The following is a 23,470-nucleotide window of genomic DNA, read 5'->3' on the forward strand; positions in this document are numbered from 1 at the left end:
GAGCCTCTCTTATCTCTTTAGCTTGGAAATTTGCATTCTTTCTCCTCACCTGGGGCAGTTTACTAGTGCTGGAGAGCTACCAGACTAAACAGCATATTTTACCTATGCTAGCAAGCTAGTAATAATTCAAGGCAGCACATTTCACCCAAATCCAAATGGATTTCTACCGTCTTAAATCTTCACTCTTGTCCCAGATTGAGAAGCAAGATGTTTTCTATTACCATCTGTGTAGCAGTGCACAGCTTTCCTTATCTCCTGTTAATGGGCCCATCAATGTCTTGTCACATGACTCAGAGATAACTCCCTCCAGGAGCTGTTTTTGTTTAATGGGTAATCAAGGACCCACCACATGACTCAGAAAGACATCAGCCCATTGTGAGATGCTCTGCCCAGAGGGGAGGAGCTAAGCATCCCCACCTAGATATATTCTGGGGTTTGAGACAGAGCAGTCAGCCTTTCTACAGGTTCCCAAGAGGGGAACCCCAGAAAACTGGGGTTTTCTGCTGGACCGACTAAACCTTTTTTACAGGACCACTGCTCTAACATAACCACATCTGCCACTCCAGGAAGACTGCAGCCACTCCAATTTGGACTGCTACCAACACACTGGCCAAAGGGGATGTTGGGTTGTATTCTGACTTTGTCAGTGGCTTTCCTTTGGTATTATTGCATGTATTATGTTTCTTTTCCCTTTTCCCAATAAATTGTATTTCTGACTTGGAGCCTCTCACTGGTTTTGCTTTCAAACCAGAACAACTCGGTTTCACCTGTTAGCTAATAACTCCCAAAGGGCTATCATAGGGTATCTCTGAAGCGATTTGCGGAATAAATAAATAGACTCCACAACTCGATATAGTTATGAAGTGGGTATGTATGCCAGCGCCCGGCACAAGTGAGATAGTTCTCCAAAAACTTGTGCCCCGAGCCTCAGTCTGACCCACATCTTTATTCACAAAGGTGTTCCATATCCAATACATTATGCAACTTTTCCATGCATATTCAACCCCTGGCCCCGCCTGTCCTCGCCTCTCATGCTAAATAGGTCCCCGCCCTTCTGGGCATGCGTGGTTTGCTGTGGTGGTCGCGCGGGTGGTCTCTGGTGGTCTCTGAGGCTGAAGATTGTGGTCTTCCTCCTATTTGAACTCTTGAACTTTTCTCCTCTGTGCATGCACTTTTGGTCCTTTGGTGCCTATCTGAGTAGGTCTGTCAGTCTTGATAAGCTTGGAGACAGAGGAGCCCCTTTATCTGGGTTCTTTGCATCTCCTGGTCTTCTCTGGCATTGTCCTTTATGCAAGAAGATCAGAGATTTGCATTTTCCTATGCCCTTTGTACCATGGCAGAGGTTTCTCAATTAAAAGGTTAAAATTCAACACATAATTCTACAAACTAAAATTCAAATGTTTTAATTTTTTTTGTTACTTCAAGTGAACTCCAAAAATCTCTATTTCATCTCTGCTGCCTCCCTCCAAATTGTTATAAATTTGAAATTAAGGGGGGCTCTCAGGCAAAAATATGGGAGCAGGAATAACAGTTCTTTATTAGGGAAGAAAATAAAAAGATAAAATAAACAATGCAGTGAACCAAAACAACACTGACAGAGTCAGAATACAACCTGACGCTGTAGAAGAATTTCTGAGAGAAAGAGATCACAATCTGTATGTTCATGATTTATATGTTTAGAGTGAAGGTTGAGCTACCCCAGCCTAGGCCTCAGATATGGGCCTCGGTGAGGCCTTGAAGCCTATGGCGCAGTTAAGAATAAGTTTGTGGCGCAGTCAGAAATTATGTTAAGGCACAACACAGTGAACTGAGCTATCTGTAGAGGAATTTCTGAGAGAAATGGGTCACGATCTGGATGTGCATGATTTATATATTTAAAGTGAAGGTTGAGCTACCCCAGCCTAGGCCTCAGATAATGGCCTCAGTGAGGCCTTGAAGCCTGGGGCGCAGTTAAGAATAAGTTTGTGGCACAGTCAGAAATTATGTTAAGGTATAACACCATGTATTGAGCTATCTAGGTGTGAATTAGTATAGGTCTGCAGGGTGAAACTTTAGCCATCTTAAGACAGGAACAAACAATGTTTGCTTGCCAATGAGAGTGTGCTCACGATTGTAAACTATCTAGAAGTGTATAAAAACTACTGTCTGTAAACAATAAAGGGAGAACGTAGGATTAACCACATTGGTTTGGGTCTGCGTTTGTTCCTGTCAAGCTCACCTTTTTATTTTTGGTCCCTGCATCAGCTATCTAGGTGTGAATTAGTATAGGTCTGCAGTGTGAAACTTTAGCCACCCTAAGACAGGAACAAACAATGTTTACTTGCCAGTGAGAGTGTGCTCACGATTGTAAACTATCTAGAAGTGTATATAAACTACTGTCTTTAAACAATAAATGGAGAACGTATGATTAACCACATTGGTTTGGATCTGCGTTTGTTCCTCTCCAGCTCACTTTTTTTTTATTAGTCCCTATTTTATGACACCCTTACAGTCAGGGTGATGGCAGCGGTCCAATTGGGAATTATGGCTGCAGTCTTCCTGGAGTGTCAGGTGTGGTTCTGTTGGAGCAGTAATCCTGCAGAAAAGGGTGTAGTCTTCCTCTGAAGATACAGTGGAAGAGACAGCTGTTCCTTTGTGAAATCCAGTGCAGAAAAAGCTGTGCTGATGTTCCAGAAACTCAAGATTATATCCAGGTGGAAATGCTTGGCTCCTCCCTCTGGGTGGAGCATTTCACAATGGGATGATGTAATTTTTATCAGTCATGCAGTGACATTCAATAGGCCATTAACAGCAGATGTCTTCCCGGGGGGCAGGATTGGTTGGTGGAAGAGATAAAGAAAACTGCCCAGTTAAGAGAAGATAACTGCCACACCTCTAACAGATGGCAATTGAATACATCTTGCCATGCAATCAAGGACATTATCCACCCTTTATTCTATTTCCAGCTGTATCACGATGAAACCTTACACATAGTTCTCACTTCAGACTATGTTTCCCTGTGGTACACAATGGGTTTCCCCATCCTTCTGCATTACCCACCAAGTGTAACCAGGCCCTGATACTTATCTCTTTGATCCAGGTCTCATAAGCTCTCAGAGGAAAGTACCACACCCCAGATAGCTCAGCCACCTCAGATGGCATAAAAGTAGCAGGATAGCTTCTGTGACAGTGTTGGAAACAAAAAGGTTTTAATAAAAGGCAAAATAACAAAGGTCTTTACAGAGAAAAACCGAGCCAGTGCAAGAGGTTCTTGCTCCTGCTAAAACACTTCACAAAAGCGATTACTTCCTTTGCTCTCTTCTTTTTCTAGTGAATTGCTTAGGCGGGACTTTTTTGCTTCTGTCCAATTGGCTATCCTTAAGTTTGAGGTGAAGTCCCCAAGGTCCTATGAGGTGTCTTTTGACCAAACTGAGGAGAGAAACTTCTGGGCTTTTTTCCTTCTTAAGGAGACAAAGGGTAATTTGTTCACTCTGTCAACAGGGGGCACATTCCTACATCTCACCCTTTCTATATATCTAAAAAGGAAAGAGGAGAAAGGAACATGATCTGAAAATTCTCACCTTTGTAGACAATTTGTAGTTATACTAATAACTTTTAAATTTTATTATTATTTTTATTGCTTGTAAATTATTCTTCTATCTTAACTTTGGTGAAGTGTTTTCCCAGGCAAGCCACAAGTTTCTGGCTATATATGATTTAAACATACAGAATTTTAAAACATTTTTAACATATGATTTAGAGGTAAGTTAATAACTTTTTAACACAACAATATTGACTTACAGAACTTTTTCAGTGCAAACTATTTTTTAAACAATTTTTACTAGTGCAAATTTAGAAAACACAGTCTCTGCTTTCCAGCTGTCGCTCAGTTGTTTGTGTGTTCTTTTTCTGGCATCTTCTGCTGCTCTTGGATCATCTGTACCTGTGGCTTGACATTCTTTGCAGGGACCCATCAAAGACCTGCATTTGTAGAAATGCATGCAAACCTCCTCCCTGGAGTCACAAGAGGATGGGGTCCTGAGATTTGTCCTGTCTGTAGATCCTTTATGAAGACTGGTGGCCTTTCCTTGGGCTTTGCTTGACTGGTATTGCTGAAATGTCTGAAAATCAGTGGTACCTGCTCCATAAAAAATTATTTAAGAAATTAAAAACATATATAGCTTTGTTCAGACTCTCTATAGTAGACAGCACTTCTGTCCCTCCCTTTTGCCTTTCAAGGATCATTTTTTGTGATCTGTGTGCTCTTTCTACAATAGATTGGCCTGTGGAAGAATGTGGAACACCTGTGGTATGTTTGATACCCCAGATTTTGAAAAACTCTTGCAGTTTGTTAGAAACGTAGGCTGGTCCGTTGTCAGTTTTAACTTCTTGAGGGATACCTAGGGATGCAAATGCTTGTAAGAAATGCTTAATTACATCTCTACTCTTTTCTCCTTGATGTGCAGAAGCAAAAATTGCTCCTGAGAACGTGCCTATTGATACACGTATATGTTTAAACTGTGCGAATGACTGATTTATGAGTTATGCCAGTTCGCCATATCTGGAGGCTATTTAAGCCTCAAGGGTTAACATCTATTGCTATTGCTGGTATGGCTAATTTTTGGTAATCTGGACATGACTGGACAATTGCTTTTGCCTGATTCTGAGAGATGTTAAACATTCTTACTAAGGCAGGTGCATTTTGATGATAGAATGCATGGCTCATTCTGGCTTGTTCAATAACATTGGGAATTGTATTCTGTATTGACATGGCTAACAGATCAGCCATGGCATTGCCTTCTGCTAGGAAACCTGGGAGTGCAGAATTAATTATGAAATAAGGTTCCTGTCAAATAGAAAGAAGGAAGATTAATTTCTTGAGCAAACTGTATAGCTGGTCATTGGAAACCTCTTTTAGCAGAGATCCTTCTGCTCTCTCCACTACACCTGCAACATAGAATGAATCCGTTACTAAATTAAAAGGAAACGTGAATTTAGAAAAGACACGCACAACTGCTGTTAACTCTATAATTTGTGAAGAACCATCTACTTCTTCAATTTCTGATTCCCATTTTTTTGTCTCTGGATTTTGTCAAGCAATCACAAATTTTTTAGACTTCCCTGAACCGTCTGTAAAAAATATGATTGCATCTAGGGGTGCATGACTTCTTAAGGGCTTATGAATTAATTTTAGAGATGAATTTAGTAGCTCATGTTTGGGACAACTGACTAAAATTTTCCCTGTAAAATTTTCTAGGGCAAATTGCATAACCTTGGATTTTTGAATTAGCCATTCAAAATAGATGGATGTGACAGGCAGAAAGATTTCTGCAAAATCCTTTCCTGAAAGGGAAAACATTCATGATCTAGCCTTTATAATCAATTGTGATATCATTTCAGTGCAAGTTGTTATAGTTTTACCCAGCTAACTGTAGTAAAAAAGGCAACCCTGACGGGGAAGAAATGATGATGTCTGGCTCCAGATCAGAAGGCTGAAGGATAGCCTTATTAAAACTATAATATATTACATTAATATACTAATTATATACTATTTAAAGAGAGACTATCCTATTCTACATACATACTTCTTACTTACCTATCAACTAACAACTCGTGACTTCTCTGCTGAGAGTCCGAGACACAGCTGGATCCAATTTGTCATTGAACCCAAACAACCTTCACCAGAATCCAATCAAGCAATCACTTCAGGTAAACAATCTCCATTCCAAATTCCACATGGAGAAAAAAAAAGGAGCAGAGATAAAGATTGTTTTCTCTTCTTCTCTCTGTGCTTCTCCTGAGAGACAGAATTATGTCTCTCTGTCCAGAGAATGTGAATGCCACAGCTGACGAGATAGGAAAACCCATTCTAAGATTATCAGATGGTCCTTCCTCTCTAGATCCCACTGGAATATTAGACCGTGAAGCTGTGGACTCTCCCCTAAAACCGCAAACAAAAAAGACAAGTTAGAATTATATTGATGAGCCTGGAGTGATTGGATGGCTCGCATCACTTTATCTAAAGCATTTTGGGCTTCTTTGTTGAATTCTTGTGGTGAGTTTAAAGCTGTGTCTCCCTTCAGTAGATCAGACAGAGGAGCTAAGTCCTGGTATGAGATGCCTAACAGTGGACGAAGCCAGTTCAGAGTCCCTACTAGCTGCTGTACTTCATTCAGTGTTTTTTTATTTTTCTTTAGTTGGAGTGGTTGCAGTTACAGTTTGTTCTGCGATTCTATATCCTAAATATTTCCAGGGAGGAAGTGTCTGTATTTTCTCTTTCCCTCCTGTGCGTCCTGCTTTCTCCACTGCTGAGATGACCTGATCTGTTGTCTCCTGCATTGATGCTTGGTCCTTTGCAGCTATTAAAATATTGTCCATATAATGCAAGATGAGGGAATTTGGGTACTGTATATGAACTGAGGAAAATACTTTTGCTACAAACCACTGGCATATAGTCGGAGAATTGCACGTGCCCTGAGGAAGTAGGAGCCAATGATATCTTTTTAAAGGAGCCTGCTGATTTATTAATGGGATGGAAAAGGCAAATCATGGTGCATCATCTGGATGCAAACGAATATTGAAAAAACAGTCTTTTAAATCAATAACAGTTAACTTCCAATCCTTTGGAATCATAACAGGAGAAGGTAAACCTGGTTGTAAAGAACCCATTTCTTGAATCACTTCGTTAACTTTTCTGCGATCCTGCAATAATCTCCATTTCCCACTGTTTGGCTTTTTAATTTCAAAAATTGGAGTGTTCCAGGGGCTGGTAGTTGGAGTTAGGTGACCTTTGTTTAACTGTTCCTGTACCAATTGCTCTCCTACAACAAGTTTCTCTTCTGGTAAGGGCCATTGGCTGACCCAGACAGGTGTATTCGATGTCCACGTGAGTTTTAGAGTACTGTGTCCATCAACAGCCCTTGTTAGAAATCCATTTCAATTCTCAGACCCCACTGAAAGAGTCTCTTCCTCAAAGAATTATATCAGCTCCTACTATGAATGGTTTTGTGGGGGCAACACGACCTTCAGGTCCCTCAAATGTGACAGAGTGCAAGCTACAAAAGCTTTCACAGTGACCACCGATACCTGCCAGTTGGTCCAGCATGGGTACGATTGTCCAGTCCTGTGGCCATTCCGATTTCGATATCAGAGTGATGTCAGCTCCACTATCTATCAGGCCAACGAGGGTGATGCTTTTCCTGAGATGCTTCAGGACACAGGTGAGTTGAGGCAACCCGCAGATTATGTGCCTGGTCCAAGCGATGAGGGATGTGTTGCTCTGTGACTCTGGTAGGAGAAAAGCTTGTGCTATGGTTAGTTCTTTAGGGATTAAACATGGAGGGTCTGGACATAAAGCTAATACAGTGATTTCCTGTGAACAAGTGACAGATAATACAGTTGGAATGATATAGAGACCTTCTGCAGGAGTTCTGTTCACTCCCATTATTAGGAACTGACATGGTTGTGGTTCAGGTCCCAGCTGTCCTGCGGATATTGTGTGAGCAATAGGATTTGTTAGCAGTACTGGCTGGGCTGTAGATAGCTCCAATCTGGTACCTGGGGACATTGTGCTCAGTAGTCCTGCAAAGATCTGCTGCAGTTCTGTGCTTGGTGGCCTGTGGTGGTCTCTGGCCTGTGAAACAGTGGTTCTTCCGTCCTCGCATGCCACTGAGTCATGCTCAGCTGCAAGTTTCCCAGAAGATGGCATGGACAACCTTGTGCTGGGTGAAAACTGTTAGTATTTTGACAAGGACCTCTGTAGCCACAGTTTTTTGGAGGTGGCCTCCTTCATAGTTTAGGATACTCTCGCTTAAAATGCCCTCTCTGGCCACACAAATAGCATGTATCCTTTGGAGTCTTGGTTTTCAATTGCCCCTTTAAATGCTGTTAGAGCCTCTGCTAGGGTTTGTGCTTGAATTTCTACAGCTTTTTTCTGCTGCTTTAGGGTGTTTTCCTGTGCAGTTGTGATGGCATTAGCTAGCACCTCTGCCTGCATGGCTGCTGCATGTTCAGGGGTACCCAGGCAATTGCAAGCATCCACTAGCTGTGTTAGAGTAGGCTCAGGGTCTTGTGGCAATGCTCATAATATTTTTTTGCAGTTTGGATTTGCATTAGAAATTGCAAGCCGTTTTAATAGCTCTTGTCTGGCATGATCTATGGGAATTTGCTTATTCAATGCCAATTTTAAACAGTCCAAAAATGTAATGTACGGCTCATCCATCCCTTGTTTTATTTCTGCGAAGTCTAATTCTGGTTTATTCCTGTCAGGTACCCAGAGGAGGGCAGTCCTTGCTGCTTCCTTAATATCCTGAAGGATTTGTCTATTAGGAACCCTTGCCTGTCTTTGTGGATTTATGTAGGCTCCTTCCCCAGCAAGCTGATCTAGGGTTATATTTGCAGTGGCTGGAATTCTTGCATAACCTCTTAAAAGGTCATTTAATAAATGTTTTCATGACAGTTCCCACAGAGGATACTCTGTTGGAGACAGTAAAGACGTACAAAGCTGCTTTAGGTCATGAGGGGTAAATACATTTGCTGAAAAGATGGCTCGTAATAATCCTCTGAAACATGCTGAATCTCTTCCATAAGACCTAGCTGCTTTGCAAATCTCTTTTATTTCTGCAAAGCTTATTTGTTCCTGACACGCGGAGCCAGACTCTAAAACTCAGAGACAGAGTGAGTTTTAAAGTAGGTATGTTTATTCGGCCGGACGCATGTGGGACATTTCCCCAAATACATGCGTGCCCCTTGCTTACACACGCGTTCTTTTATCCCCTGGAGTGTTACATATGCATTAAGTTTCCCCATGGGTCATTTCCTGGCTCCCCTCCCTCTCCGCTCTCTATGCTAATCAGCTTGTCGGTCCTCTGCGCCTGCGCAGCTGTCTCTGGTGGTCGTCCCAGGCTTCGGGGGTCGTAAAGGGGATGAAGTAAGAATGGTCTTCTTCAGGCTGACTTTTCGACCGCACTGCTTTGCACATGCCCATTGATTCCTTGGCCACGGTCCAAGCCAGAGGCCAGGATCCATCTGTTTCCAGAACATAAGGGGCCCCATTTTTCAGTTGTCTTTACACCCTGTATCCTGTTTTCCATATACATTCTTTCTCCTTATCAGGTCTCTCCTTGCTGCTCTGCACGTAGTCTCTTCCTTTCCCATAGGCCAGGATATGGTATATTCTCACGTAACATAAGGATGTGGCCCTAAGCAATATCCATTATTTTATATGCCTATTGCTATTCAATACCTTCTAATTTCTATGATTAATATCTTCTAGTTCTAACCCCATGTTTCAGTCCCCCCTTTTCAGCAAAATAGTAAATTCTTTTACTTAGTACAAGCTCCAATCTCTACGATATGTGTCTCCCAATGCTTTACCATGTATCTGGGATAAAGAGGTTAGTATTGCTATTCATTGTAACAATTTGCAATTCCAAATGAGTATCACAAAGGATAGTGTCAAACTTATGCCTACTAATATTAGTAAAACAATAATGGGGTGACATAATGTATTTAGGATTCCAGTTGCAGTGGGCGACCATCCAAAAAGTGAATCCCACCAACTGTGACTTGCATCTTGTTTCACTCTTTGCAGAACCTTGCTTATTTCTTTTATGTCATGATGGACAGTAATTAAGGTTTTCTCCCCAGTTTTTTGAATATTCTCTAGAATTTTGACAAGGTCCTGATGTTTGATTAATTGTCTAATTAAAGTGAGGTTCATTCCAATAGGCGTGGGTGACAACCTGCGGTACATCTTATTGTTGGCATTAATTAGCTGATGAGACACAACTGGTGCCAAATACAGAAAGTCACACCCTGAAATCCTAACAAAGTCACAAATACAAAAGTTAAGATAATTCTTACTGAGCAAAGTTACATTACCCTTATCTATTTCTATAAAAGTACACGCAGTTCTCAAACATACACAACCTTGACCAGTATATACAAGTACAGTCCTTTGACTCGTATCTGGATGAATCTCAAAGTGACAAACACCTTGTTCAGTATCAAGACATATATCTTGAGCATCGATTGTGTTACTCTCACAAATGAACCCCTGTTGTTCCCGGGTAACGCAAGATTCTAGATTCACAGTTTGCCATTTTTCACCCACTCTCCGTGCCCATGCCCTGTGCTCTGAAGGGTAGAGCACTGACTGCTCATGATTCAGTCCCAGTGCTATAATAGGATGAATAACATAAACTGTGGCATTGCGTATGGTGAGCACAAAGGCAGTAACTACGTTGTCAGTCGAGTCATAGGTAAAGTTTACCAAAGTCCACCAAGATTGAAATTTCTTCTCAAAATCTGTAACACTGTCCCACACGGCCTTTCGAATCTCAATTGGAAAGGCTCCTTCGCTTCCTTCCCTTATAATTGAGGCAGCTGTTGATTGCAACCATAATTGTGCCTGTATACAGCTAAAGGCCAGAGACACATTATCCTGAACCACAGCAAGTACATCTATGATTGACCCATGGTCTTGATCCTCTGCCTTTTTCAACCTCGGCAGTATTCTCGAGACCTGCCACTGACTGGTTCCCAATGCTAACAAAGATGACTGTAAAGGTTGTTTTAATTTAGTTAAATCACTTGTTGCAGTGGCCAATTTGTTCATTAATATTTCAGAATCAATTCTGTTTAGGACTCCCAGCCCTGTCCCTAATATTCCAGTCAGATCTCTTCGCATTCTGCCTCCAGTATATGCTTGTTTCTGCAGCCAGGTCATCTAACCCTCAAAGGATGTTTTTAAAAAGGGAGAGCAGGCTGGTTGAATTTCAGAGATGTTAGTTTGCATTAGTAATTCAACACGCTTAAGAGACCATTCTGGGTTAAACAATAACTGCTGTTGGCCTGTATTTCTTAATACATATGGGCCGATTTTGTAAATTTCAGGTCCAGGCCCAAGAGGTGTGATTTGGGTTTGGGCTGGGGTCATGGGCTCAGTTGTGGCATTTATTTTAAACTTGAAGGAGAGCCCAATGGTATCCCGGGCCCAGAGACAAACTACCTCAACAGTCTGTATTAATGTAAAGTTACACCAACAGTCTATTTCACTTGAACGACTACAAACCTCCCAGTTTCCGTCCGTGGGAGATGTTAAAACACTAATTTGGGTTGCTCTCCTATGATCGGTTCCATTGATCATCCGACACTCTATCCTAATTTCTTCTCCTATGGTTCCTTGACGTGACCATATTCTTTGTCTCTGCCACTCTTGTCTTTCATATGCTTGGTTTCTGTGCATGACTACAGTTGATAGATTCAGACTTTTTATGTCAGAGTATTTTCCCATGGATCCAGTGTAACAAGTAAAGGCTTGGGACCAAGGCCATTCAGCATTACTCTGGCTAGAGGTGGGTTTTAGTTCTAGGATTGTGATTAGGGTTGCTAACAAAACAATTCTCCTGATTAGACTTTTGCAACCTAAATTGCTAAACACTCCCGACCACAATATACTCATTTTGCTCGAGTGAATTTTAGTTTCAGTTCATTATCACCCGATGTTACTTTCCAAGGGGCCTCAGGAGCTTTCTTTACTCGAGAGTGGTGAGTCCAGGCGTTCTGCTCTTGGATCTTAATCGCAGTGAAAGTGGTGAGAAGCACTTGGAACGGTCCTTCCCACTGCAGCTCCAAGGTCTTTTCTGTAAGAGACTTGACATACACATAATCCCCAGGCTGTATGTCATGCACTGGTCCATCTCTGCCTCTGCTCTGAGTTCCAGCCACGTGTTTTTCAATTTCTCTGAGCTTCTTGCCTAAGGCCACCATGTAAACAGCCAGCCTTTCTTCCCCAATTTGGGTGGATATTCCTTTCTGTACACCATATGGTCTCCCATAGAGCATTTCAAAGGGGCTCAGCTTTGTTTTGGTTCTGGGCTTCATTTTTTCAACTTGGCCACTTGACTGGGGGCGATATGGTGCGTGAAGTTCCCAATCTATGCCCAGAAGCTGACTGACCTGTTGTACTAATTTAGAAATAAAATGAGGTCCCCTGTCTGCGGATATTGTGGCTGGAACTCCAAAGCGTGGTATTATTTCTTGTAACAGCACCTTTGTTACCTCCCGAGTTTTTGCAGTCCTGGTGGGGAAAGCCTCTGGCCATCCTGAAAAGGTATCTGTTAGTACCAACAAATATCGATACCCCCCCTTTTCTTGGCAATTCTGAAAAATCAATTTGCCACTGCTGACCAGGTCCATGGCCCTTTCCAATTTGGCCAAGTTTTGGTTTAGGGGTATTCTTAGGGTTAGTCTGGAGGCAAAGTTCACACTGCCTGGCTACCTGAGTGACAGTGGCATATAAGTTCCTAGCAATGATTTTTCCAGTCAAGTAGTTATGCAGGGCATCAATTCCCCAGTGTGTTTTCTGATGTTCCTCTTTTACTAATGACCATAATAAATGGGAGGGGATAACTAGTTTCTTTTCTGCTGTAACAGCCCATCCCTCTTGGTTATACGTTCCCTTTTCATCTTCAATTAGCTTTCTGTCCTTCTTATCATACACTGGCTTACCTTCTAGGGAGATTTGGCCATCAGGAATTAAGGGTCCCTCCACTGTTACCTCACCTTTTGCTGCTTCTTTTGCCTCTCTGTCCGCCAGCTCGTTTCCCTCCTCCAATTCTGAGTTTCCTTTTTGATGTGCTTTAATGTGCATGATTGCCACCTTTTCAGGCAGTTGGACTGCTTCCAATAGTTGTAGTATCTCTTGCGCATGTTTAATGCTCTTTCCCTGTGAGTTTAATAGTCCTTTTTCTTTCCAGATAGCCACATGGGCATGCACCACTCCAAATGCATATCTTGAATCTGTATAAATGTTTATTCTTTTTCCCTTTGATAACTCTAATGCCCGAGTCAGGGCAATTATTTCTGCCTTCTGTGCGGAGGTACCTGTTGGTAATGGTCCTGATTCGATTAGATCCCTTGATGTGGTAACTGCATACCCAGCATGTCGCTTTCCACTGATGACGTAGCTGCTTCCATCAGTGAACCAGGTTTCCGCGTCATCCAGAGGGGTGTAATAAGTGGCTTTGATGGTCTCCAGGGACTCGTGATGAATTGGTTCTCCTTGGTTCCTAGTCTGGAAGTCCTAGAGCTGGAGCTAACATGAGGGCCTTTTTCAGCTGACCAAAGGCCTGTGTGGTTTCTTTTGTCCACTGAAGGTCTCTGCTTCCATTTGCAATGAGTGAATACAGAGGTTTCACGAGCAATCCGTAGTTGTATATCCATAGTCTGCACCATCCTGTCATACCCAGGAATGTTCTCAGTTCCTTTATCATCTGAGGTTTTGGGGTTTGGCATATTGATTCTATGCGTTCTTTCCCCAAAGTCCATTGTCCAGCACTGATTTCATACCCCAGGTAGATCACCTTCTGTTTTACCACCTGAGCCTTTTTCTTTGACACCCTATATCCCTGAAGCCCCAAAAAGTTTAAAAGGCTTACCGTCCAAGCCACGCACCTTTCTTCTGTGGGGGTGGCTATGAGGATGTCATCTACATACTGCAACATTTTGCCTTCTCCTGGTGGGGCTTCCCAGGATTCCAAATCCTTTGCGAGTTGTTCTCCAAACAGGGTGGGCGAGTTTTTGAAGCCTTGTGGTAAAACTGTCCATGTGAGCTGAGTTTTGCGTCCACTTTTGGGATTTTGCCATTCAAATGCAAAATTTTTCTGGCTGGTTTCATGGAGAGGGAGGCAAAAGAAAGCATCCTTCAAATCTAAAACAGTGAACCAAGTTAGTTCTGGTGTTAAACATGTCAACAAGGTGTAGGGGTTGGCTACCACAGGGTAGAGATCCTCAGTGATCTTGTTAACAGCCCGTAAATCCTGCACGATCCGGTATGTCCCATCAGGTTTACGGACAGGCAGGATAGGAGTGTTAAAATTGGACTGGCATTCTTTCAATAACCCCAGCTGTAAGAAATTTTCAATTATCGGGCTAATTCCTTCTCTATCTTCTCTCCTCAAGGGATACTGCTTAATTCTAACTGGTTGTTTTCCTTCCTTGTGCCTGATTTGTATTGGTGGTGCATTTTTTGCCCTCCTTGGTACGTTGGAGGCCCATACTCCCGGGAAGACTTGATTCAGAATCTCTTCACTAATTTCTTCTTTAGCCTTAATGGTTGTCAGTATTAAGCTCAGCACTTCTACATATTTTTGTTCATTCACCTCCAGAATAACTTCCCCATTTTTAAATGAAATAGTTGCCTCCAGTTTCTCCAATAAGTCTCTCCCTAGGAGAGATTCTGGGGAATTGGGCATGTATAAGAATTTATGGATGCCCCACTGTTTTCCATATTTGTATTTGAGTGGCTTGCAAAAATATGCTATCTCAGGTTGGCCAGTTGCTCCCCTGACCCTGACATAATCATTCCCTACTGGCACCAGAGCTTTGTTTAAAACTGAAAATGTTGCTCCTGTATCCACCATGAATTCCACCTCTTTCCCTTCTTCCCCCAGTTTCATTTTTATAACCAGCGGATCTCCTGGGGTAAGGTCCCCCGGTCCCCTTCAATTACTTTCTGTGTGAGCAACCACCACCTCCCTTCCCCGGTTCCCTTTCCCATTTCCTTTTCGTTCAGGGCACTCGTTTTTCCAGTGTCCAAGTCTTTTGCAATTTGCACACTGATTTTTACCCAACCGGGGTGGTCCTTGCCTAGGTGGTCTTTGTCTCTGCCCTCCTTTATTTTCTTCTTTTATTACAGCCATTAATTTTCTCATTCCTTGCCTATATCCTTCTTCTCGATTGCTGAAAACCCTCCATGCTTCTTCTAGCAAGACCTCCAACTTCCTTTCCTCTCCCCCCTGGAGTCTCTGAAGTTTCCTCCTGATATCTTGACAAGATTGCCCTAAAAATAAACTTGCTAGCTGCTGTATCCCTACCTCTGATTCAGGATCTAATGATGTATAACGACGCATTGTGTCTCTTAAGCGATCCAAAAACTCAGAAGGACTTTCAGAGGGATTCTGTTTAATTGCATATAAAGCCAACCAATTTATAGTCTTGGGGATGGCCCGCTCCACCCCCTTTGCTATCCATTCTTGGTAGTGACGTAACTTTTTTATTTGCTCCTCATCATTTGGGTCCCATTTTGGGTCTTGGAGGGGAAAGAAGTTCTTAACATCCACTTCTTTTGCTTTGCAAAAGCCTTCTGCCAAGTCTCCTGCTGCTTTTAAAACTAGCTGTCTTTCTGTGTCTGTCAATGCATCCAACAATAACTGAATATCTGACCAGTCTGGGTTATGCTGCTTAATCCTGTATCTTAACCTTTTAGCTGTTCCTATTGGGTCACTTCTATAGTTTTTGGCAACTCTTTCCCAACCTTCTAAATCAATTGTAGAGAAGGGGACTTTTATCAACACCCTTTTCTTCTCAGGTCTTATTGCTTCCCTTAAAGGGGCTTGTATGATTTCCTTTGTTTGTTTTCTAGTCCGAGATGCTATGAGACTGCCTGCACCCTCATCACTATCACTCTCAGGCAATGGTGGATACGATATAGTCTGTAACTCAGAGGTGGATGGGGGAGCAGACGGTCCAGCCTGTCTCTCTTCCAAGGGGGCTGAACCTGTTCCTCCCCTTAGTCCCCTTTGCTCCTCAGGGGGTGACACAAATAAATCCAACAACTCCTGCTTTTGTGTTTCTGCTTGATAAACCTTATCACGATGTGTGCAACGCTGGTTTATTGAGCAGGTGCTACAACATCGTTTAGGCTGCTTCCTATTAGCTTTGCCTTCCCTTTCTAGGGCTAATACCAGGGGGTCAGAAGGGGCCCTGATCCCACAATCCCTCTGCCATTCAGGGTGATTTCGGAGGGAGAAAAACATATCTGCATATGAAACTTCAGTCCACTTACCCTCACGTCTAAGAAATAGCATTAGTTCCAATAAGGTATCATAATCTAGGCTCCCAGTCGGGGGCCATCTGGCTCCGTTTTCCAGACGATACAAAGGCCACCACTGGCTACAGTATTTTACCAGGGTGCGTTTGGACTCGACACCCCCAGAGCCTGCAATCTTCTTCCAGTTAGCTAAAATGCAGCCCAGAGGGCTTGCCTTGGGAATTTCTCTGCTCTCTCCCAATCCCATTATTTTCTTATCTTATGGCTTTTATCCAGATCTTTCTCACACTCTTGCACAGTCTTTTCTTAATCCCTTTCTCCTAGCTCCAGTTCTCTGGAATTAAATAGATCCTAAAAAAAAACAAAACACCCTTTAAAATTTCTAGCTCTGGATTCTCCTGACTCTGCAGCTTATACTGAGCACAGTAACTGTGTCTCATACATGATGGGCAATACCACCACTCCCTGCAGGTCCTGCACTCAACCAGCTCCCACTCTAGATATTGCACTTGTCAAAACAGAGGGTCCTAAGGTTCAAATCCAAAACCATTGGGGGAAAAGGATCCCCTCCAGCTGTCCTGCCACGGCTAGTAAAGTACACTAAACAAACCCTAAAAAAAATACAGCAAAAACATCAAACAAATAGCAGTAGCTGAGAACAACATTTTTCAGAGCAGGCTTCACAACGAAATACTTTACACAAAATACTCACAACAAAACCTTAAACAGCATTAAGCAAACCTAATACTCACAGCAAAAGCATCAAAACAGCACCAATAGTGCTTCAAACAAAATGCAAAATCCAAAAACGACGCAAGGAGTTCAAAGAGTCCACACAAAGTTTCCACAATTATAACTTTTGACACAAGCATCAGAAATATGCCACAGTTTCCCAAACACGAGTTACTTCACACAAAACCTTTAAAACTCACACATACACCCAGACAGCAACAAAGCTCACACACACATCAGTGCAAAATTCACACACATAAACACGAGTTACTTCACACAAAACCTTTAAAACTCACACATCAGTGCAAAAGTAATTGAAAGTAATTGAAGGGGACCGGGGGACCTTACCCCAGGAGATCCGCTGGTTATAAAAATGAAACGGGGGGAGGAAGGGAAAGAGGTGGAATTCATGGTGGATACAGGAGCAACATTTTCAGTTTTAAACAAAGCTCTGGTGCCAGTAGGGAATGATTATGTCAGGGTCAGGGGAGCAACTGGCCAACCTGAGATAGCATATTTTTGCAAGCCACTCAAATACAAATATGGAAAACAGTGGGGCATCCATAAATTCTTATACATGCCCAATTCCCCAGAATCTCTCCTAGGGAGAGACTTATTGGAGAAACTGGAGGCAACTATTTCATTTAAAAATGGGGAAGTTATTCTGGAGGTGAATGAACAAAAATATGTAGAAGTGCTGAGCTTAATACTGACAACCATTAAGGCTAAAGAAGAAATTAGTGAAGAGATTCTGAATCAAGTCTTCCCGGGAGTATGGGCCTCCAACGTACCAAGGAGGGCAAAAAATGCACCACCAATACAAATCAGGCACAAGGAAGGAAAACAACCAGTTAGAATTAAGCAGTATCCCTTGAGGAGAGAAGATAGAGAAGGAATTAGCCCGATAATTGAAAATTTCTTACAGCTGGGGTTATTGAAAGAATGCCAGTCCAATTTTAACACTCCTATCCTGCCTGTCCGTAAACCTGATGGGACATACCGGATCGTGCAGGATTTACGGGCTGTTAACAAGATCACTGAGGATCTCTACCCTGTGGTAGCCAACCCCTACACCTTGTTGACATGTTTAACACCAGAACTAACTTGGTTCACTGTTTTAGATTTGAAGGATGCTTTCTTTTGCCTCCCTCTCCATGAAACCAGCCAGAAAAATTTTGCATTTGAATGGCAAAATCCCAAAAGTGGACGCAAAACTCAGCTCACATGGACAGTTTTACCACAAGGCTTCAAAAACTCGCCCACCCTGTTTGGAGAACAACTCGCAAAGGATTTGGAATCCTGGGAAGCCCCACCAGGAGAAGGCAAAATGTTGCAGTATGTAGATGACATCCTCATAGCCACCCCCACAGAAGAAAGGTGCGTGGCTTGGACGGTAAGCCTTTTAAACTTTTTGGGGCTTCAGGGATATAGGGTGTCAAAGAAAAAGGCTCAGGTGGTAAAACAGAAGGTGATCTACCTGGGGTATGAAATCAGTGCTGGACAATGGACTTTGGGGAAAGAACGCATAGAATCAATATGCCAAACCCCAAAACCTCAGATGATAAAGGAACTGAGAACATTCCTGGGTATGACAGGATGGTGCAGACTATGGATATACAACTACGGATTGCTCGTGAAACCTCTGTATTCACTCATTGCAAATGGAAGCAGAGACCTTCAGTGGACAAAAGAAACCACACAGGCCTTTGGTCAGCTGAAAAAGGCCCTCATGTTAGCTCCAGCTCTAGGACTTCCAGACTAGGAACCAAGGAGAACCAATTCATCACGAGTCCCTGGAGACCATCAAAGCCACTTATTACACCCCTCTGGATGACGCGGAAACCTGGTTCACTGATGGAAGCAGCTACGTCATCAGTGGAAAGCGACATGCTGGGTATGCAGTTACCACATCAAGGGATCTAATCGAATCAGGACCATTACCAACAGGTACCTCCGCACAGAAGGCAGAAATAATTGCCCTGACTCGGGCATTAGAGTTATCAAAGGGAAAAAGAATAAACATTTATACAGATTCAAGATATGCATTTGGAGTGGTGCATGCCCATGTGGCTATCTGGAAAGAAAAAGGACTATTAAACTCACAGGGAAAGAGCATTAAACATGCGCAAGAGATACTACAACTATTGGAAGCAGTCCAACTGCCTGAAAAGGTGGCAATCATGCACATTAAAGCACATCAAAAAGGAAACTCAGAATTGGAGGAGGGAAACGAGCTGGCGGACAGAGAGGCAAAAGAAGCAGCAAAAGGTGAGGTAACAGTGGAGGGACCCTTAATTCCTGATGGCCAAATCTCCCTAGAAGGTAAGCCAGTGTATGATAAGAAGGACAGAAAGCTAATTGAAGATGAAAAGGGAACGTATAACCAAGAGGGATGGGCTGTTACAGCAGAAAAGAAACTAGTTATCCCCTCCCATTTATTATGGTCATTAGTAAAAGAGGAACATCAGAAAACACACTGGGGAATTGATGCCCTGCATAACTACTTGACTGGAAAAATCATTGCTAGGAACTTATATGCCACTGTCACTCAGGTAGCCAGGCAGTGTGAACTTTGCCTCCAGACTAACCCTAAGAATACCCCTAAACCAAAACTTGGCCAAATTGGAAAGGGCCATGGACCTGGTCAGCAGTGGCAAATTGATTTTTCAGAATTGCCAAGAAAAGGGGGGGTATCGATATTTGTTGGTACTAACAGATACCTTTTCAGGATGGCCAGAGGCTTTCCCCACCAGGACTGCAAAAACTCGGGAGGTAACAAAGGTGCTGTTACAAGAAATAATACCACGCTTTGGAGTTCCAGCCACAATATCCGCAGACAGGGGACCTCATTTTATTTCTAAATTAGTACAACAGGTCAGTCAGCTTCTGGGCATAGATTGGGAACTTCACGCACCATATCGCCCCCAGTCAAGTGGCCAAGTTGAAAAAATGAAGCCCAGAACCAAAACAAAGCTGAGCCCCTTTGAAATGCTCTATGGGAGACCATATGGTGTACAGAAAGGAATATCCACCCAAATTGGGGAAGAAAGGCTGGCTGTTTACATGGTGGCCTTAGGCAAGAAGCTCAGAGAAATTGAAAAACACGTGGCTGGAACTCAGAGCAGAGGCAGAGATGGACCAGTGCATGACATACAGCCTGGGGATTATGTGTATGTCAAGTCTCTTACAGAAAAGACCTTGGAGCTGCAGTGGGAAGGACCGTTCCAAGTGCTTCTCACCACTTTCACTGCGATTAAGATCCAAGAGCAGAACGCCTGGACTCACCACTCTCGAGTAAAGAAAGCTCCTGAGGCCCCTTGGAAAGTAACATCGGGTGATAATGAACTGAAACTAAAATTCACTCGAGCAAAATGAGTATATTGTGGTCGGGAGTGTTTAGCAATTTAGGTTGCAAAAGTCTAATCAGGAGAATTGTTTTGTTAGCAACCCTAATCACAATCCTAGAACTAAAACCCACCTCTAGCCAGAGTAATGCTGAATGGCCTTGGTCCCAAGCCTTTACTTGTTACACTGGATCCATGGGAAAATACTCTGACATAAAAAGTCTGAATCTATCAACTGTAGTCATGCACAGAAACCAAGCATACGAAAGACAAGAGTGGCAGAGACAAAGAATATGGTCACTTCAAGGAACCATAGGAGAAGAAATTAGGATAGAGTGTCGGATGATCAATGGAACCGATCATAGGAGAGCAACCCAAATTAGTGTTTTAACATCTCCCACGGACGGAAACTGGGAGGTTTGTAGTCGTTCAAGTGAAATAGACTGTTGGTGTAACTTTACATTAATACAGACTGTTGAGGTAGTTTGTCTCTGGGCCCGGGATACCATTGGGCTCTCCTTCAAGTTTAAAATAAATGCCACAACTGACCCCATGACCCCAGCCCAAACCCAAATAACGCCTCTTGGGCCTGGACCTGAAATTTACAAAATCGGCCCATATGTAATAAGAAATACAGGCCAACAGCAGTTATTGTTTAACCCAGAATAGTCTCTTAAGCGTGTTAAATGGAATGCGAAGAGATCTGACTGGAATATTAGGGACAGGGCTGGGAGTCCTAAACAGAATTGATTCTGAAATATTAATGAACAAATTAGCCACTGCAACAAGTGATTTAACTAAATTAAAACAACCTTTACAGTCATCTTTGTGAGCATTGGGAACCAGTCAGTGGCAGGTCTCGAGAATACTGCCGAGGTCGAAAAAGGCAGAGGACCAAGACCATGGGTCAATCATAGATGCACTTGCTGTGGTTCAGGATAATGTGTCTCTGGCCTTTAGCTGTATACAGGCACAATTATGGTTGCAATCAACAGCTGCCTCAATTATAAGGGAAGGAAGCGAAGGAGCCTTTCCAATTGAGATTTGAAAGGCCGTGTGGGACAGTGCTACAGATTTTGAGAAGAAATTTCAGTCTTGGTGGACTTTGGTAAACTTTACCTATGACTCTACTTACAACGTAGTTACTGCCTTTGTGCTCACCATACGCAATGCCACAGTTTATGTTATTCATCCTATTATAGCACTGGGACTGAATCATGAGCAGTCAGTACTCTACCCTTCAGAGCACAGGGCATGGGCACGGAGAGTGGGTGAAAAATGGCAAACTGTGAATCTAGAATCTTGCGTTACCCGGGAACAACAGGGGTTCATTTGTGAGAGTAACACAATCGATGCTCAAGATATATGTCTTGATACTGAACAAGGTGTTTGTCACTTTGAGATTCATCCGGATACGAGTCAAAGGACTGTACTTGTATATATTGGTCAAGGTTGTGTATGTTTGAGAACTGCGTGTACTTTTATAGAAATAGATAAGGGTAATGTAACTTTGCTCAGTAAGAATTATCTTAACTTTTGTATTTGTGACTTTGTTAGGATTTCAGGGTGTGACTTTCTGTATTTGGCACCAGTTGTGTCTCATCAGCTAATTAATGCCAACAATAAGATGTATCACAGGTTGTCACCCACACCTATTGGAATGAACCTCACTTTAATTAGACAATTAATCAAACATCAGGACCTTGTCAAAATTCTAGAGAATATTCAAAAAACTGGGGAGAAAACCTTAATTACTGTCCATCATGACATAAAAGAAATAAGCAAGGTTCTGCAAAGAGTGAAACAAGATGCAACTCACAGTTGGTGGGATTCACTTTTTGGATAGTCGCCCACTGCAACTGGAATCCTAAATACATTATGTCACCCCATTATTGTTTTACTAATATTAGTGGGTATAAGTTTAACACTATCCTTTGTGATACTCATTTTGAATTGCAAATTGTTACAACGAATAACAATACTAACCTCTTTATCCCAGATACATGGTAAAGCATTGGGAGACACATATCGTAGAGATTGGAGCTTGTACTAAGTAAAAGAATTTACTATTTTGCTGAAAAGGGGGGACTGAAACATGGGGTTAGACATAGAAGATATTAATCATAGAAAATAGAAGGTATTTAATAGTAATAGGCATATAAAATAATGGATATTGCTTAGGGCCACATCCTTAAGTTACGTGAGAATATACCATATCCTGGCCTATGGGAAAGGAAGAGACTACGTGCAGAGCAGCAAGGAGAGACCTGATAAGGAGGAAGAAAGTATATGAAAAACAGGATACAGGGTGTAAAGACAACTGAAAAATGGGGCTCCTTATGTTCTGGAAACAGATGGATCCTGACCCCTAGCTTGGACCGTGGCCAAGGAATCAATGGGCATGTGCAAAGCAGTGCGGTCGAAAAGTCAGCCTGAAGAAGACCATTCTTACTTCATCCCTTTTACGACCCCCGAAGCCTGGGACGACCACCAGAGACAGCTGCGCAGGCGCAGAGGACCGACAAGCTGATTAGCATACAGAGCGGAGAGAGAGGGGAGCCAGGAAATGACCCATGGGGAAACTTAATGCATATGTAACACTCCGGGGGATAAAAGAACGCGTGTGTAAGCAAGGGGCACGCATGTATTTGGGGAAATGTCCCACATGCATCCGGCCGAATAAACATACCTACTTTAAAACTCACTCTGTCTTTGAGTTTTAGAGTCTGGCACGCGTGTCGTGAGAAATGCCAATCCCTTGGTTTTTAAAATTTTAAAAGTTTAATAATAATAGAATAATTTTAAAAATAGTAATACAATTAGAGTAATAAAAATTTAGAGTTAGGACAATTACAAGACAATAAAATGTAAATTCACCCTCTTTCCGTGGTTCGGATTGCTGTGTTGTGGTACCTGGAAAGGACTTCTTAATAACACAGCGTTAAAAGAAAGGCAATACTGCATTAACTTTTACCATTAGTTTTCTTCAAAACTTTCTGGGTTTAACTAAAAGCTTTTTCTACAGCCGCTTCTTCTTCTTGTATCCAGCTGTGTTAATAGCCGAAGAGGCCAATTCTTCTTCCTGTGAGCTATAATTAGTTAAATAAAAAGACCAGGCCAATTTTAACACGACATGTATCACATCTCTTGCTTTTTACTTTTTGGGCAACATCTAACTGTTTTAGTCTTATAGACTCATTCTTCAGAACAATAGCCTCCTCTTCTTAACAACAACAAAAAAAAAAAAAAAAAAAAAAAACAGAAGGAAAAAAGAATTCTTGCTTAAAAAAATAAACTACTTTGTGAAAGTCAGCTATCTCTGACTTGATCTTATCTCTAGTGGTGGTCCCTCTGAAGCGATTTGCGGAATAAATAAATAGACTCCACAACTCGATATAGTTATGAAGTGGGTATGTATGCCAGCGCCCGGCACAAGTGAGATAGTTCTCCAAAAACTTGTGCCCCGAGCCTCAGTCTGACCCACATCTTTATTCACAAAGGTGTTCCATATGCAATACATTGCACAACTTTTCCATGCATATTCAACCCCTGGCCCCGCCTGTCCTCGCCTCTCATGCTA

The 23,470-nt window shown here is 42.4% G+C and overlaps 2 long non-coding RNA genes across 2 annotated transcripts in view; one reads left to right on the top strand and one right to left on the bottom strand.

Moving 5' to 3' along the window:
• Positions 1 to 3,107: 3,107 nt before the first annotated feature.
• The window catches only part of LOC137464321 (uncharacterized), a 197,237-nt gene continuing 176,874 nt past the window's right edge, over positions 3,108 to 23,470 (bottom strand). The window contains exon 2 of the long non-coding RNA XR_010994186.1: positions 3,108 to 3,497. This is a non-coding gene — a long non-coding RNA (uncharacterized lncRNA). The remainder of the gene's footprint in view (positions 3,498 to 23,470) is intronic.
• On the top strand, positions 6,072 to 6,799 carry LOC137464286 (uncharacterized). Its single transcript, XR_010994151.1, has 2 exons — positions 6,072 to 6,190; positions 6,743 to 6,799. It is a non-coding gene; the product is annotated as an uncharacterized lncRNA (long non-coding RNA).

The sequence above is a fragment of the Anomalospiza imberbis genome, chromosome W (genome assembly GCF_031753505.1).
Source record: "Anomalospiza imberbis isolate Cuckoo-Finch-1a 21T00152 chromosome W, ASM3175350v1, whole genome shotgun sequence".
NCBI classification, from domain to species: Eukaryota; Metazoa; Chordata; class Aves; order Passeriformes; family Viduidae; genus Anomalospiza; species Anomalospiza imberbis.